We start from the raw sequence: 16875 nt of genomic DNA on the forward strand, positions 1-16875 counted from the left end.
TGGAGCGCTCTTCCGCGCCGCTTTGGTCGCCAACTGTTTGCGAGGAGCTTTCCCTCCGGTTGATTTACGCGCTGTCTGCTTGGTACGGGCCATTCTCCTTCACAACCGACAACACAGGCTGAAATACAGGAACAAGATAGACGAAACGTGCTTCAGGACAGGATTTTATACTTTTGGAAAGGGTCTGCCCATCACCTCTGATTGGCTGAACCAGGTGTCTATTAAGGTTCCTTACTGCGATTGGTTGATTCCTTTCCTGTAGGCTGGCGGCGAATAAAAATTTACGACAAATAAAAATTTGCCGCGCGGTCGGACTTCATTGATGCAGAGTGATTGGCGCCGGATTAATTTAAAATCGCCTGGCAATTGAAGACCACCCAGCAACGGTGCTTGATTACATTTTATTTACAATTAATTGTATGACGAATTATACAAATTCAGTTTCGTTTAATAAATTTAATATCTAATTTCCTCAGTTAAGATTTAAATTCACAACTGCAGAATCGTTCTCTAAACGAGTGAACTGATTTCTGTTCGAAACTGATAGAGGATTAAAATCGATCCTAATGCAGGTTTTGCGGTAATCACTGACTGGAAAGGCAGAATTGCAGTATGTTTCAAGCGGATTCGATCAATCTGTTTCAAATGCAACCCAACTGAATGTATCGATAAAAACTAATTAAAAGTCTGCGGATACGGCTCCGTTTGTGAGGCGGTGGGTGGCTCTTAGAAGAGCCTTTGTTTTGTGCTCAGAAGGAGGTGGGAGTTTTTCAGCCGCCGAAGCCATAGAGAGTGCGGCCCTGGCGTTTCAGAGCGTACACCACATCCATGGCAGTCACCGTCTTGCGCTTGGCGTGTTCAGTGTAGGTGACCGCATCCCGGATCACATTCTCCAGGAAAACCTTCAGCACCCCGCGGGTCTCCTCGTAGATCAGACCCGAGATCCGCTTTACACCACCACGGCGAGCCAGACGGCGGATGGCCGGTTTGGTGATGCCCTGGATGTTATCACGGAGCACTTTACGGTGCCGCTTGGCTCCGCCTTTGCCCAGTCCTTTGCCTCCTTTCCCTCTGCCAGACATGATGCTGCTTCACTCAGGTCGCTGCTCACTGACAAACTGCCTGCTGCTGTCTCCTTTTATACACAGCGCCCCGACCTGCCCGAGAAACGCGCAGAGAGACAGAGGCGGGGAGGGGAGGAGACAGAGTCAGAGTGACGGACAGAGCCGAGAGCGGCCTCTCATCGTCCAGCTCCGCCTTCACTTTACCACAACCGCCAATTTCCAACGATTCATCCGACACGAAGCGCTCCAGCGAAAAACAAAACTCCCTCACACACCACGTACATACTATGGGTTTTCTGGGAATTTGCCGATTCTCCTGCTTTAAATTAAAGGAAGTGCTTTTCCATTCTACAAATCCCCGAGGACCTCGGTCTGTCCCTCCCGGCCCCATGACCAGTGTCAGCGCCCTCACACACAGCAGTTGGTGGGAGAGGGTGCAGTCACTTCCAGTGATGAGGGGGTTGATTCATTAGAACAATTGTTCCTCTGGGTCGTCAGGGAAATGAAAGACTGGTCACATACAAGAACAGGATACATAACCAGATATATAGACCGCGCTTCTGGCGCCTTCTAAAGCCCAGGTAAAGGGGTGGCTGAGGAGCTGGTGCGAGGTGGGTGGTTCTTCAGGTACAAGGATCTTTGGGTCTCAAGGGAAACGAGAGGCGGGTCCAAGGAGGAGGGGAGCCAATATGTTTCCGGGGAGCCTTCTTCGTGCTACACGGAAGGGTTTAAACGAGCAGGGATGTTAAGTCCTACACAGTGGTTTTAGAGAACTAGGTTTAAAAAAAGCAGGACTTCCAGGATTGTAATCGCGGAATTGTGACCAAAACCATGCGCTAGTGTGGTGGGAAATCGATATTTCGCGCAGTTTAATATGTTGCTGAGGAACTGATGCAGGAGGGAGGTTTTCAGATTCATGGATTCATGGGTGGTCCAGGCAGGTGGGAGACCGGGACAAACAAGACCATTTGCATTTCAACCGGACCGGAACCAATATCTTCACCAGGAGGTTTGATGGTGTCACTTGGCAGAGTTTGAACTGGAGTAGCAAGTGGGAGAATGTATGTATGACAAGACAGTCTGAAAAGAACGAGCGCCAATGTCAGGCTAATAAACATGGTGGGATTGCTGGGCTGAAATGAGTTTATTTCAACATTAGGAGTTTTATGTTGTCGGACGGACAGGGCTGGCAGCTCAACATTCCTGGGTTTGATTGTTTTACATGTGAGTGGGGGTGGGAGGGGGGGGTTAAAAGATGCAGAGGTTACCCCACTGGGAATGTCACTGCAAACTGGAAGGTTCATTTACAGAGGCAATCTGCAGTTACACTGTTGGGATGTTTGCACTGGCCCCACAATAACCAGTGGGGGGACTTTATCTTCCCTAGAATTGACTGGAATTTGCTCAATACTAAGAAGCGCAAGATTTCTTCAGTGAATCTGAGGAAAGTTTGAAACATTATGTCGAGCCCAACCAGAGTTGAGAACATGTGGGAATTAGTTTTGGGAAATGAACCAGACCAGGAGACAGCCAAGACTCAGTGAAAATTTTGGGATCTTATATTTTTCTTAGTTATGAGTAAGAATAAAATTAGATCTTGTAAGAAGGTACTAAATTGCAGGAGGGCAAGATAGGACGCAGTAAGACAGAAGCCAAGGGGCATTGATTGGGAGCAGCCACATGTGGGAGTTGTTTAAAGACCACCAGGTCAGAGTTAAATATTGAGGTACAGGATTTATGCACATTTGCAAAGGCATGGCCTGCTTAGGGACAATCAGCATGGTTTTGTGTGGGCAGATCATGCTTGACAAAGTTGCTCGAGGTTTGTGAGGTGATGACAGAGACTAAGGTATAGGAGTAGAATTAGACCATTTGGCCCATCGAGTCTGCTCTGACATTTCATTGTGGCTGATCCATTTTTCCTCTCAGCCCCAATCTCCTGCCTTCTCCATGTGTCCCTTCATGCTCTGACCAATCAAGAATCTATCGATCTCTACCTTAAATATACCTTGGCCTCCACAGCTGCTGCCTGTGACAACGAATTCCACAGATTCACCACTCTCTCTAAAGAAATTCCTCCTCATCTCCATTCTAAAAGGATACTCCTCTATTCTGCGGCTGTGTCCTCTGGTCTTACACTCCCATCCTCTCCACATCAACTTTATCACAGTGATAGGTTTCAATTAGTCATCCCTCATTGTTCTCAATTCCAGTGAATGAAAGGCCCAGAGCCATGAAATGTTCTTCATATGACAAGCTGTTTGATCCTGGAATCATTTCAGAGAATCTCGTTTGAAACCCATCCAGTTTCAGCTCACCCTTCCATACAGGGCCCAAAACTGCTCCCAATACTCCAAGTGAGACTTTGCCAGTACTTCATAAAGTCTCAACATTACAGTCTTGTTTTTATATTCCAGTCCTCTTGAAATGAATGCTAACATCACAGTTGCCTTTCTCAGCAGAGACCCAACCTGCAAATTAGCCTTTAGAGAATCCTGCACAATGACTCCCAAATCCCTTTGTACCTCAATTTTTTGTATCTTCTCTCCATTTAGAAAATAATCAACCCTACTATTTCTTCAACCAAAGTGCATGACCATACACTTCCCAATTCTGTATTCCATCTGCCACTTCTTTGCCCATTCTCTTCATCTGTCTGTCCTTCCCTATTTCCTCAAAAATACCTGCACCTCCACCTGTCTCTTCATATCATCTGCAAATTTTGCAATAAATTCATGAATTCCATCATCCAAATCATTGACATATAATGTGAAAAGAATGAGACCCAACATCTTGGTGCTTGATGAGGGCAAGGCTGTGGACATGATCCACATAAACCTCAGTACGGCATTTGAAAAAGAGCAGTGGGATTCAATATAAATTGCAATTTCAATTCAGAAATGGCTTTCTCATAGAAGGCTAAGTAGGGCTGGAAGTCTGTGAGCAGTGGTGATCCACAAGGATTGATGCTGGGAATTATGTTGTTTCTGATATATATCGATGTTTGGATGAAAATGTTGATGGGCGGTTTACAAGTCTACAGGTGACAGCAAGATAGGTGGAATTGTGGACAGTGTAGATATTGATCAATGCACACAGTGGGATACAGATCACAAACAGATATGCAGAGTAGCTGCAGAAGGAATTTAATCTGGGAGGGAATGTGGCGTTGCAGTTTGGGAGGTCAAATGAAAGAAGAAAGTATAATGTTAATGTCTGACCCCTTCACAGCATTGGTGTAAAGAGTGATCTTGGGATCCAGGCACATAGTTCACTGAATGTGGCTACACAACGGGATAAGGTGTGCAGAATGCTGGTTTCCACTGGTCAGGGTGTTAAGCATAAGAGTAAGGGTGTCATGTAATATAACGTACAGGGAATGGACCATGTGCAGGTAGGTGTATTCACCTCCTTCAAGTCAGTATTTAGTCGATGGACCGTTGGCAGCAATTACAACCATGAGTCTATGTGGATAGGTCACTATCAGCTTTGCACATCTGGACACTGCAATTTTTCCCATTCTTCCTTACAAAACTGCTCAAGGTCTGTCAGAATGCACAGAGTTTATGAGTGAACAGCCCTTTTCAAGTCCAGCCACAGACTGAGGTCTGGACTCTGACTTGGCCACACCAGGACATGAACTGTGTTGTCTTAAGGCATTCCTGTGCAGCTTTGGTTTTAAGCTCGCAGTCATTGTCTTGCTGGAAAACAAATCTTTTCTGAAGTCTCAGTTCTCTTGCAGATTGCATTAGGTACAGCTCATCCTTAGGGAACGTGTGGTTTGTGGAGGGATGATGATCTGAGGAGCTGGGTGACAGGCAGAAAAGGCAAAGCGATGAAGAGAAAGGAATCCAATAGGAGAGAACTTTGGACCATGGGATGACACGAAGGAGGTGGAGAACCAGACAGAGTTGATGGGCAGGTCATGAGGGTGTGTGAAGAGAGGTGAAGGGGTTAAATGGTATCAGAATGGGGCTAAAGAAGTGGGGGTGAGGGAAACAGAGTGTAGTGATATCCGGAATTGGTAGAAATCAATGTTCATTCTATCAAGATTGGAGGCTGCACAGTCAGAATATGAGGTGTTGTTCGGCCAACCTGTACTTGGCTTCGTCGTAGCAGTAGAGGAGGCCACATGCAAACATGTTGGTGATGGCTCTCCGCTGGTCAGGGTCGACCATGGATATTGCGCCCTAGCTGTGGAAATCGATATGCAAGTCGGGGAAGTACGATACGTAAAGCAAGTCGGGGACGTACGATACGTAAAGCAAGTCGGGGACGTACGATACGTAAAGCAAGTCGGGGACGTACGATACGTAAAGCAAGTCGGGGACGTACGATACGTAAAGCAAGTCGGGGACGTACGAAACGTAAAGCAAGTCGGGGACGTACGAAACGTAAAGCAAGTCGGGGACGTACGAAACGTAAAGCAAGTCGGGGACGTACGAAACGTAAAGCAAGTCAGGGACGTACGAAACGTAAAGCAAGTCGGGGACGTACGAAACGTAAAGCAAGTCAGGGACGTACGAAACGTAAAGCAAGTCGGGGACGTACGAAACGTAAAGCAAGTCGGGGACGTACGATACGTAAAGCAAGTCGGGGACGTACGAAACGTAAAGCAAGTCGGGGACGTACGAAACGTAAAGCAAGCAGTCGCCCATGCAGGAGCTGATGAATCCAGAGCAACAGCGGAGATCGATGGAGTCAAGCACCAGCGGTGTCGCAGGATTGCCAGTCTGCACTGAACATCAGACCATCAGACCGACAAGGAGTTAGTGTTCACAGTGGGGACACAGAAAACATCCCACAGATATCTGATGGTGACATTTCAATATTGTGCCATAATGTGTAACAACCGCCGTCTCCAGGGAGAAACTAATGGGACTAAAAGCAAACATTACCAGGTCCCAACGACCTGCACTAAAGTCTGGAGAGAAAGGAGAGAAAGGAGAGACATTGAAGTCTGTCAAAACTCACTGTTACAGAAAGGTCCCAGTTAGTTGAAAACCATTGTTGAAGAATGGTGGAAGGTAACTGTAGTCCTGTTAACTTCACTTCAGGTACTGGAGTCGATAATCTATCAAGAAATAGCAAATCATTTCGAAAAGTTTAATGTCATTGAACTAAGTCAACAGGGTTTACAGTCAGATTCACACAGCACAGAAACAAGACCTTCAGCTTAAATTGTCCACGATGACCAAAGTTTCCATCTGAGCTCGTGGTCTGCAACCCCCTCACCACCACCAACTGGAAAAGTTGCCCTTCAGGTTCCTATTAAATCTCATCTTAAACCAATGCCCTCCAGTTCTTGATTCCCCAACACTGGCAAAATGATTGTTATCTTTGACCCAACTCAGGCCCCTTATTATTTTTTTACACCTCTGCAATATCATTACTCATTCTCCAACATTCCAGGGAAAATTGACCAAAACGCTTTCCACAAATCAGTCCTTCAAGATCCAGCAACATCCTCGTAAACCTCCTCTGCTCTCTTCCCAGCTTAATGGTGTCTGTCAGACAGCAGGGTCACTAAAACTAAACACTATTTGCGAAATGCAGCCAAACCAACGTGTTGGACAACTGCAACATTTCATCCCAGCTTCTATATTCGGTGCCCTGACTGAAGGCCAGTGTTCCAAAAGCCTCTTCACCACCCTGTCCATCTGGAACCTGGTCTTGGACCCTGTAACCTGGGTTGCTGAACGTTCAGTCATGTTTGACAAACATACCAGAGATTTGAGACTTTACAGGGGAAGTTGGAGAAGCGGTGTTTTTGGATTTTCGGGAGCCATTTGCCAAGGTGCCACATGTAAGGCTGGTGCACAAGACCAGAGCTCAGTACTGGGAAGGAAGTGTGTTAATACTGACTGAAGACTGGTTACCATACTGAGACAGAATAACAGGTCTGTTTCAGACTGGGATGATATTACTAGTGGAGTTTCCCAGTGACCAGTTCTGGATCGACAATGATTTATTATTGATATTAATGACCCAGAGGAGGGAGGTCAATGACAGGGAATGTGGTGGGGGACATGATGTGATTGGACATTTCATCTCTCCAACAGGATAAGAAGAAGCTGGTGAGTAGAATACTTGGTAAATGGAGTTTAATGTGGTGAAGTGTGATGGCATGTAGAATGGTAGGAGGAATCAAAAGTCAGACTGTGATTTATGTGGAGATAAATTGTAAACGAGAGAAATAGAGAGGGGTCAAGGTGCTGAACTACACAACAAAATAGAGACGGGAGCAGTGAGTGGTTCATAAAACCATATATGACCAAGGTTCAGAGGTGAATGGTTCATTGACATTTACTGCTGGGGTGTTGGTGCAGAGAAACAGAGAAGTGTTGTTACCGTGACAGACAAGTGCACAATGATGGATTTTGGGAAGTTAAAGCAAGTCAGGATGTACCCATTGAATGGAGGGTCCTGAGGAGTGTTGATGAAAGAGAAACCTGGGGCACAGATGCATAATTCCCTGAAAGTGCCAACACAGGTAGACACGGTGGTGAAGAAGGAACACGACATGCTTGTCTTCATCGGCAAAGGCTATGAGAGGAGTTGGGTCATCACATTACAGTTGTACATATCAATAATGACACCACACCAGGAGTACCCTGTGCAGTTCTGGTCACATGAGAGGAAGGATGTGATTAAGCTGGAAAGGTGCAGAAACAATTCACAGGAATGTTACCTGGACTGCGGGGCTTGAGTTACAAGGAAAGATCAGACCGACTGGGACTGTCTTCCCTGGAGTGAAGGAGACTGAGGGGAGACCTGACAGAAGTTTATAAAACTATGAGAGGTGTAGACAAGGTAAACAGGCAGAATCATTTTGCCAGGGTAGAAATATCAAATATGAGAAGGTGCAGCTTTAAAATGCCAGGGTGAAAATTTAAAGGTGGACGTTAGGGCAGGTAAGATTTCTGTTTTTGTACAGAGAGTGGTGAGGGCCGGGTATGGGCTGCCTTGGGGAGTGGTGGAAGCAGATATGATAATGACATTTAACAGGGTTTTAGACAAGTCCATGAATATTCAGAGAATTTAAGCACATGAATTATAAGCAGGCAGAAGAGATTTAGTTTCATTTGGCATCGTGTTCAGCACAGACATCATGGGAAGAAGGGTCTGTTCCTGTGCTGTACTGTTCTGTGTTCTCGGTGAGCCTCAGTGACAGGGGAGTCTTTAGCCGGGGTCACAGACAGGTGTATCTGTGGTAAGGAGACAGACTGCAGGATGATGCATTACCTCCCTGGTACCAGGGTCGAGGATGGAACTGAAAAAGTACAGGCCATTCTGAAAGGGCAGGGTGAGCAGCCAGAGGTCGTGGTCCATATTGGCTCTAACAAAAGAGACAAGTCCTGCAAAAAGAACTTAGGGAGTTGAGGAAAAGTTAAGTAGAAACTCTGTGGTGGGGGTGGGGATAATCCCAGTGCCACCTGCTAGCGAGGAAATAAATAAAAAAGGTATTACAGTTCCGGCCCAAAACAGTGACTTTTCGTTTTGACCCCAGCATCCGCAGAGTATTTTGTGTTTACAGAGATCCAGCTGAGAGAAGGGCAAGACTGGTAGTGAAACATTCCAGGATTCAGATGATTCAGACAGTCCAGAGGGAGGTGAATGAGGTTGGGGATCTGTACGGCTGATCAGGCAGAATGTCACAAGGTCAAGGTCACCCTGGAGGCTCCTCCAGTCAGACAATGTGGGTAGAGTTCAGGAATAAGAAAGGAGCAATCTCCGTGCTAGGATTATACTGGAAGCCTCACAACAGCCAGTAAGAGAGGAACAGATATGTCGGCAGGTTATGGACTGATGTAAAAACTACAGAGTAGATTTGGTGAGTGAATAACCTCCCCAGAGTAACTGGGACTCCCTTGCACCGAGGCTTGGATGGAGCATTATTTGTGTTCAGGAAGGTTTCCTGAAACAATATGTCGTCCACCAGGGAGAGGGACATTCTTGACTTCACCTTGGGAAATATGGGACTCAACAGAGTGGTGGCAGGAACAACCATGTTCTGAGAGGAATTAGACAAGTCCTTCAGGGGAAATGACCTGCAGAGCTGTGGGTACAGTGGGGAATGGGATTGTGGAAATGTTGTAGCAGGAGTTGGTATAAATTTGATGAGTCAAATAGTCTCGACGATCACAGAATGATTCTCCGCCCAATAATAGTCTGAAAAAAATCACTCTGGTCGCCAGTGAATCTACCAAACTCCAGGATGGACAAGATCAATTGTGTAATAAGGACACACTTCTGTCGAAACACTGACACTATATACCAAGTACACTGAGCTGCCAGAGCACAACACCGGCCAGTGAGGACACAGACCAGTACAACACCCAGCTCTCTACTACAAAGTTCAAAGCTGAAAGTAAATGTATTATCAAAATACATTTCTGTCACCATATACAACCCTGAGATTAGTTTTCTTGTGGGCATACTGCTGGTTTGTTAGAGCGGTTGGGGAGGGTTTAAATTAATTTGGCAGGAGCATGGGAACTGGTGTGAAAGGATGCAGGATAGGACAGATGGTAAAAAAGCAAAGATCGCATGCAGTCACACTGTCAGGAAGGGCAGGCAGATGACAGGACATAACTGCAGCCAGCAGGATGAGCATCAGTGCATGAGGAATGCAGAATCAATAAGGGTAGCAAATGCAGAACTCAAACTGTTATATCTCAATACACGGAGTGTAAGAAATAAGGTGGATAATCTTATTGCCCTATTACAGATTGTCATGTTTAATGTTGTGATCATCACTAAATCACGGCTGAAGGATGTTTCTAGTTCGGAGCTAAATGCCCCAGGTTACACGTATCAGAGGGATAGGAAGGTAGACAATGGAGATGGCATGGCTCTGCTGGTAAAGAATGGTAACAAATCAGTAGAAAGATGTGACACAGGATCGGAAGATGTTGAATCATTGTGAGTTGAATTTAAAAACTGCAAGTGTAAAAAAGACTTTGATGGTAGTTGTTTACAGGCCTCCCAACAGTTGCTGGTATGTGGACCACAGATTACAACAGGAAATAGAAAAGGCAGGTCAAAAGGGCAATGTTGTGGAAGGAGAGATTTCATCAGAGTCATGGGAGATTTTAACATGCAGGTCGATTGGGAAAATCAGGTTGGAAATAGATCTGAAGAGAGTGAGTTTGCTGAATGCTGAACAGATGGCTTTTTAGAGCAGTTTGTTATTGGGCTACTAGGGGAACAGCTATACTGGATTGTGTGTTATTGAATAAACTGGAGGTGATTAGGGAGCTGAAGGTAAAAGAACCCTTAGGAGGCAGTGATCTCAGTATCATTGAGTTCAGCTTGAAATTGGACAGGGAGAAAGTACAGTCTGACACAGCAGTGTTTCAGTGGAGTAAAGGCAGTTACAGTGGTTTGAGAGAAGAGTTGGCTAAAATAAATTGGAAGGAGATGCTGGCAGGGATGGCAGCAGAGAAGTAACAGTTTCTGGGGAGAATGAGGGAGGTGCAGGATGAATGTATTCCAAAAACAAATAAATACTCAAATGGCAAAATAGTACAACCGCGGCTGACAAGGAAATCAAAGCTAATGTAAAACCAAAAGGGAAGGCATATAACAAAGCAAGGCAGCAGAAAGGGAAATATAGACCAGTTAGACTGACCTCAGTGGTTGGGAAGATACCGGAGTCAATTATTGAAGAGTATTGGAAACACAGGACAAGAAAGGACAAAGTCAGCACGGTTTCCTTAAGGGAAAGACTTGCCTGATGAACCTGTTGGAATACTTTGAGGAGATTACATGCAGGATGGATAAAGGGGATGCACTGATGTCATATATTTGGACTTTCAAAAGGCTTTCTTTGACAAGGTGCCACAAATGATCCTGGCAATAAAAGGATTAATGCATGAGGGTGACCACTAGAAGTGGGAATGGTGCTGGAGATGGACAGACCCAGAGTTTCCGGGATGCTGAGACCAGAGATTCAGTGGGTTGGTCAAACCTGAGGTCAGGCTGCAAATAGTTTGGTGACTACCACGACTGGAAAGGGGAAGAGACAGACAGTGCAATGTCTCCCTGTGGCTGTGACCCTCAGCAACAAGTACACTCCTTTGGATACCCCTGGGAGGATGACAAACCAGAGAACAGCAGCCCGTCACGTCAGTGATACTGACACCCCGGTCCGATGCTCCGCGGGAGGAAAGGTCAATCACAGCAGTGATGACAACAGACTCACAGTACAGGGGATGTGCAGGAGATTCTGTGGCAGAAAGAGAGATGCCACGGTGGGGTGCCCCCTCCCGGGTACTGGGGTCAGGCACGTCTCCGATGTGCAGGATTTCCTAATGATAAACTTGCCAGTTGATTTGGTGGTAAGGAAATCAAATGCAACGTCAGCATTCATTTCAAGAAGACTACAACACAAAAGCGAGGATGTAATGCTCAGAGTTTATAAGGCATTGGTCCGATCACACTTGGTATTGTGAACTGTTTTGGGCCCCTTCTCTAAAAAGGTACGTGTTCACAGGAGGTTCACAAGAATGATCCTGGCAATAAAAGGGTTAATGCACAAGGATTGTTTGCTGGCTCTCGGCCTGTACTTGCTAGACTTTAGAAGAATGAGGGAATCTCATTGAAACTTATCAAAAATAGAAAGACCTACAATGGAGTGGGGAGGATGTTTCCGATAGCGGGGCAGTCTGGGATCACAGGGCACAGCCTCAGAATACTAGGACATCCTGTTAGAACAAAGATCAGGTAAAACTTCCATACCAAGGGGTAGTGCATCTGCACAGCCTGTGACAGGATGTTGTTCATTGACTATAGCTCAGTGTTTAATACCACCAATCCCACAGTCCTGATTAATAAACTGCAGAACCTGGTCTCTCTGCAACTCGCACCTCGACTTCCTAACCGGGACACCACAATCTGTGCGGATTAATGGAGACGGGCTAACCCCTATTGACATCAGTGGATCTAGGGTTGAGACGGTAAACAGCTTTAAGTTCCTCAGCATCAGCATACCCGAGGATTTCACGCAGTCTGCACACACCAGCTGAGTGGTGAAAAAGGCACAACAGCGCCGCTTTCACCTCAGACGGGTGAGGAAGTTTGCTATGAGCCCCCAAATCCTTACAACTTTCTACAGGGGCAAAATTGAGAACATCCTGAATGGCTGCATCACTGCCTGGTATGGGAACTGCATCTCCGTTAATCGCAGGACTCTGCAGAGAGTGGTGCAGACAGCCCAGTGCATTTGTAGTTGTGAACTTCCCATGACTGAGGACACTTACAACAAAAGGTGTGAGAAAAGGGCCTGAAGGATCACTGGGGACCTGAGTCACCCCAACCACGATGTATTCCAGCTGCAACCATCCGGGAAACAGGACCGCAGCATAAAAGCCAGGACACACAGGCTCCGGGACAGCTTCTTCCACCAGGCCATCAGACTGATTAACTCACACTGATTTGAGTGTATTTCTATGTTACACTGGCTGTTCTATTTATTATAAATTAATATAAATTACTATGATTGTAAATTGCACGTTTAGACGGAGATGTAACAAAGATTTTTACTCATGTACATGAAGGATACAAGAAATAAAGTCAATTCAAATTCAAATTAATATCTCCTCCTTGCTGACAATCAACACTGACACTGGTGCACCTCAGGGATTGTGCTTAGCCGACTGCTCCACTCCCCCTCTACCCATGACTGTGTGACTAAGCGTAGCTCAAAAGCCGTCCATAAATATGCTGGATACAACCATTGCTGGTACAATCTCAGATGGAGAGGAGAGGACTTACAGGAGCAAGATATACCAGCTAGTTGAGTGGTGTCGCAGCAACAACCTTGTGCTTAATGTCAGTGCGACAAAAGAGCTGATTGAAGGAAAGGTAAGATGAGGGAACACAAACCAATCCTCATAGAGGGATCAGAAGTGGAGAGAGTGAACAATTTCAAGTCCCTGGATATCAATATCTCCGAGGATCTAACCTGGTCCCAACATATCGATGCAGCTACAGTAAAATGAAGGCATGACAGCAGATATGTTTCATAAGGAGTTTGAAGACATTTGATTTCTCAATTTAAAACAGACAAAACTGCTCTAGATGTATTCTATATATGTTATTTCTGTTTTTGCACTGTTTTCAATCTACAAAATAAACATATCCATACACACACATACTGTAATTTATTTATTCTTTCTATATTATCATGTACTGCATTGAACTGCTGTTGCTACATTAACAAATTTCATGACACACGCCGGTGGTAATAAACCTGATTCTGGTTCTGACTCTGAATTCATCCCCACAGACGGCTGTGGCCAATTCACTGGGTATATCTAATGTGGATGTTCTTGATTATGGGAGGGGGTTTTGAGAGGGATAAGGATCAGTGATGGTCTCTTGAATGACCTGCCAGAGGAGGTGGTGGAGGCAGAAACACAAAGTCTCTGTTCATGAACACTTCTCAGGAACCTGTCATTCACTGTGTACATCCTGTCCTGGTTAAACTTCCCAGTGCTGGGTCCACTGCTGTTTTCCATCTGTATTAACAATCTGGATGAGAATGTGGTAAACTGGATCAGCAAGTTTGCAGATAACACCAAGATTAGGGGTGCAGTGGACAGCAAGAAAGGCTAGCAAATATTGACATGGGACGTTGTCCAGCTGTTACAATGGCAGATGGAATTTAATGCAGACAATTATGAGGTGTGTGCAACAAAAGTTTAACGAGAGAAATGTGTGGTTTAAAGAGGATGAGGAAAAGCAAGAAGGCTGCGAGTGGAACGGCTCAGGATTTCCAGACCGAAGGTATTTTACTACTCGGAGTAAAGAGAGGCAAGACTGCACAGGCGCGTGACATCAGCCAGTAGAGCGGGAAAAGGTTAAAAAGAAGAGCGCCATATCCAGCGGGCAGCAGAGTGAGAGGGCTTTGGCTCAACTGGCTTAGGTGATAATGAGGCGAGGTAGGTTTACCTGCGTTAATTGCGGAAAGGAAGTATGTGTGTGACACCGGTGTTCTGTGCTCGGTGTCAGATGTGGAAAGTTCTGGAGTCTCCCAGCTTCGTGGACGGGAATATCCACACCCGGTGTGTTGAGCTGCGGCTCCTAAGGGACCGCGTGAGGGAACGGGAGTTGCAGCTCGTTAACCTTTGTCTGGTCAGGGACAGCGACGAGGTGATAGAAGGGTGATCACACCGGGACCATAGGAGACAGACAAGTGGTTAAGAGTCAGGAGAGGGAAGGGGAAGAGTCAGGTACCAGAGAGTAGCCCTGTGGCTGTCCCCCTGAACAATAAGTACTCCTGTTTGAGAACTGTTGGGGGGGGCAGGGTGGGACAGTCTACCTGGGGGAAGCAACAGCAGCCGAGCCACCGGCACAGAGCCCGGCCCTGTGGCTCAGAAGGGTAGGGAAAGGAAGAGAAAGGCCGTAGTGATAGGGGACTCTTTAGTTAGGCACTCTGTGAATGCAGGAAAGAAACACGGATGGTAATTTGCCTCCCAGATGCCAGGGTCCGGGAAGTTTCAGATCGCGTCCAAAATATCCTGCAGTGGAATAGAGAACAGCCAGACGTCATGGTACATAATGGTACAACTGACATAGGTAGGAAAAGGGTGGAGGTCCTGAACACAGTCTACAGGGAGTTAGGAAGGAAGTTAAGAAGCAGGAGAGCAAAGGTAGTAATCTCGGGATTACTGCCTGTGCCACGGGACAGTGAGTATAGGAATAGAATGAGCTGGAGGATAAATGAGTGGCTGAGGGATTGAAGCAGGGGGCAGGGATTGGGATTTCTGGATCATTGGGACCTCTTTTGGGGCAGTTGTGACCTGTACAAAAAGGATGAGTTGCACTTGAATCCCACAGGGACCAATATCTTGGCAGGGAGGTTTGCTACTGGGGAGAGTTTAAACTAGAACTATTGGGGGGTGGGAACCGAACTGAAGAGACTGGGGAAGAGGCGGTTGGCTTACAAATAGAGAAAGCTTGGAGATGGTGTGTGAGGGAGGACAGGCAAGTGATAGAGAAGGTACGTGCTCAGACCAACGGTTTGAGATGTGTCTATTTTAACGCAGGGAGTATTGTGAACAAAGCGGATGAGCTTAGAGCATGTATCACTACTTGGAGCTATGATGTGGTGGCCATTACAAAGACTTGGATGGCTCAGGGACAGGAATGGTTACTTCAAGTGCCAGGTTTCAGATGTTTCAGGAAGGACAGAGAGGAAGGCAAAAGAGGTGGGGGCGTGGTACTGTTGATCAGAGATCGTGTCATGCCTGCAGAAAAGGAGGACGTCATGGGAGGATTGTCTACAGAGTCTCTGTGGGTGGAGGTTAGGAACAGGAAGGGGTCAATTACTCTACTGGGTGGTTTTCATAGGCCACCCAATAGTAACAGGGATATCGAGGAGCAGATAGGGAAAGAGATCCTGGAAACGAGTAATAACAACAGAGTTGTCGCGGTAGGAGATTTTAATTTCCCAAATATTGATTGGCATCTTCCCCGAGCAAGGGGTTTAGATAGGGTGGAGTTTGTTAGGTGTGTTCAGGAAGGTTTCTTGACACAATGTGTAGATAAGCCTACAAGAGGAGAGACTGTACTTGATTTGGTATTGGGAAATGAACCTGGTCAGGTGTCAGTTCTCTCAGCAGGACAGCATTTTAGAGATAGTGATCATAATTCTATTTCCTTTACAATAGCATTGGGAGAGATAGGAACAGACAAGTTAGAAAAGTGTTTAATTGGAGTAAGGGGAATTATGAGGCTATCAGGCAGAAACTTGGAAGCTTAAATTGGGAACAGATGTTCTCAGGGAAAGGTACGGAAGAAATGTGGCAAACATTCAGGGGATATTCGTGTGAAGTTCTGCATAGGTACGTTCCAATGAGACAGGGAAGTTATGGTAGGGTACAGGAACCGTGGTGCACAAAGGTTGTAGTAAATCTAGTCATGAAGAAAAGAAAAGCTTACATAAGGTTAAGAGAGCTAGGTACTGTTAGAGATCTAGAAGATTGTCAGGCTAACAGGAAGGAGCTTAAGAAGGAAATTAGCAGAGCCAGAAGGGGCCATGACAAGGCCTTGGTAGGCAGGATTAAGGAAAACCCCAAGGCACTCTACAAGTATGTGAAGAGCAAGAGGATAAGACGTGAAAGAATAGGACCTATCAAGTGTGACAGTGGGAAAGTGTGTATGGAACCGGAGGAAATAGCAGAGGTACTTAATGAATACATTACTTCAATATTCACTACAGAAAAGGATCTCGATGATTGTAGGGATGACTTGCAGCGGATTGAAAAGCTTGAGCATGTAGATATTAAGAAAGTGGATATGCTGGAGCTTTTGGAAAGCATCAGGTTGGATAAGAGGCCGGGACCAGATGATATGTACCCCAGGATACTGCGGGAGGCGAGGGAGGAGATTGCTGAGCCTCTGGCGATGATCTTTGCATCATCAATGGGGACAGGAGAGGTTCCGGAGGACTGAGGATGTTGTTCCCTCATTCAAGAAAGGGAGTAGAGATAGCCCAGGAAATTATTGACCAGTGAGTCTTACTTCAGTGGTTGGTAAGCTGATGAAGAAGATCGTGAGAAGCAGGATTTATGAACATTTGGAGAGGTATAATATGATTAGGAATAGTCAGCATGGCTTTGTCAAGGGCAGGTTGTGCCTTACGAGCCTGATTGAATTTTTTGAGCATGTGACTGAACACATTGATGAAGGGAGAGCAGTAGATGTAGTGCATATGGATTTCAGCAAGGCATTTGATAAGGTACCCCATGCAAGGCTTACTGAGAAAGTAAGGAGGCATGGGATCAAAGGGGACAATGTTTTG

At 45.9% G+C, this 16875-nt stretch overlaps 1 protein-coding gene and 1 long non-coding RNA gene across 2 annotated transcripts in view; one reads left to right on the forward strand and one right to left on the reverse strand.

Moving 5' to 3' along the window:
• Positions 1-16875, reverse strand: part of LOC140189007 (uncharacterized) — a 50138-nt gene that overhangs the window by 31069 nt on the left and 2194 nt on the right. The window contains exon 2 of the long non-coding RNA XR_011883429.1: positions 6039-6138. This is a non-coding gene — a long non-coding RNA (uncharacterized lncRNA). The remainder of the gene's footprint in view (positions 1-6038; positions 6139-16875) is intronic.
• LOC140189004 (uncharacterized) overlaps positions 1-16875 on the forward strand; it is a 580675-nt gene that overhangs the window by 12020 nt on the left and 551780 nt on the right. The window lies entirely within an intron of this gene.

This window comes from Mobula birostris, chromosome 28, assembly GCF_030028105.1.
Source record: "Mobula birostris isolate sMobBir1 chromosome 28, sMobBir1.hap1, whole genome shotgun sequence".
In the NCBI taxonomy this organism is placed as follows: domain Eukaryota; kingdom Metazoa; phylum Chordata; class Chondrichthyes; order Myliobatiformes; family Myliobatidae; genus Mobula; species Mobula birostris.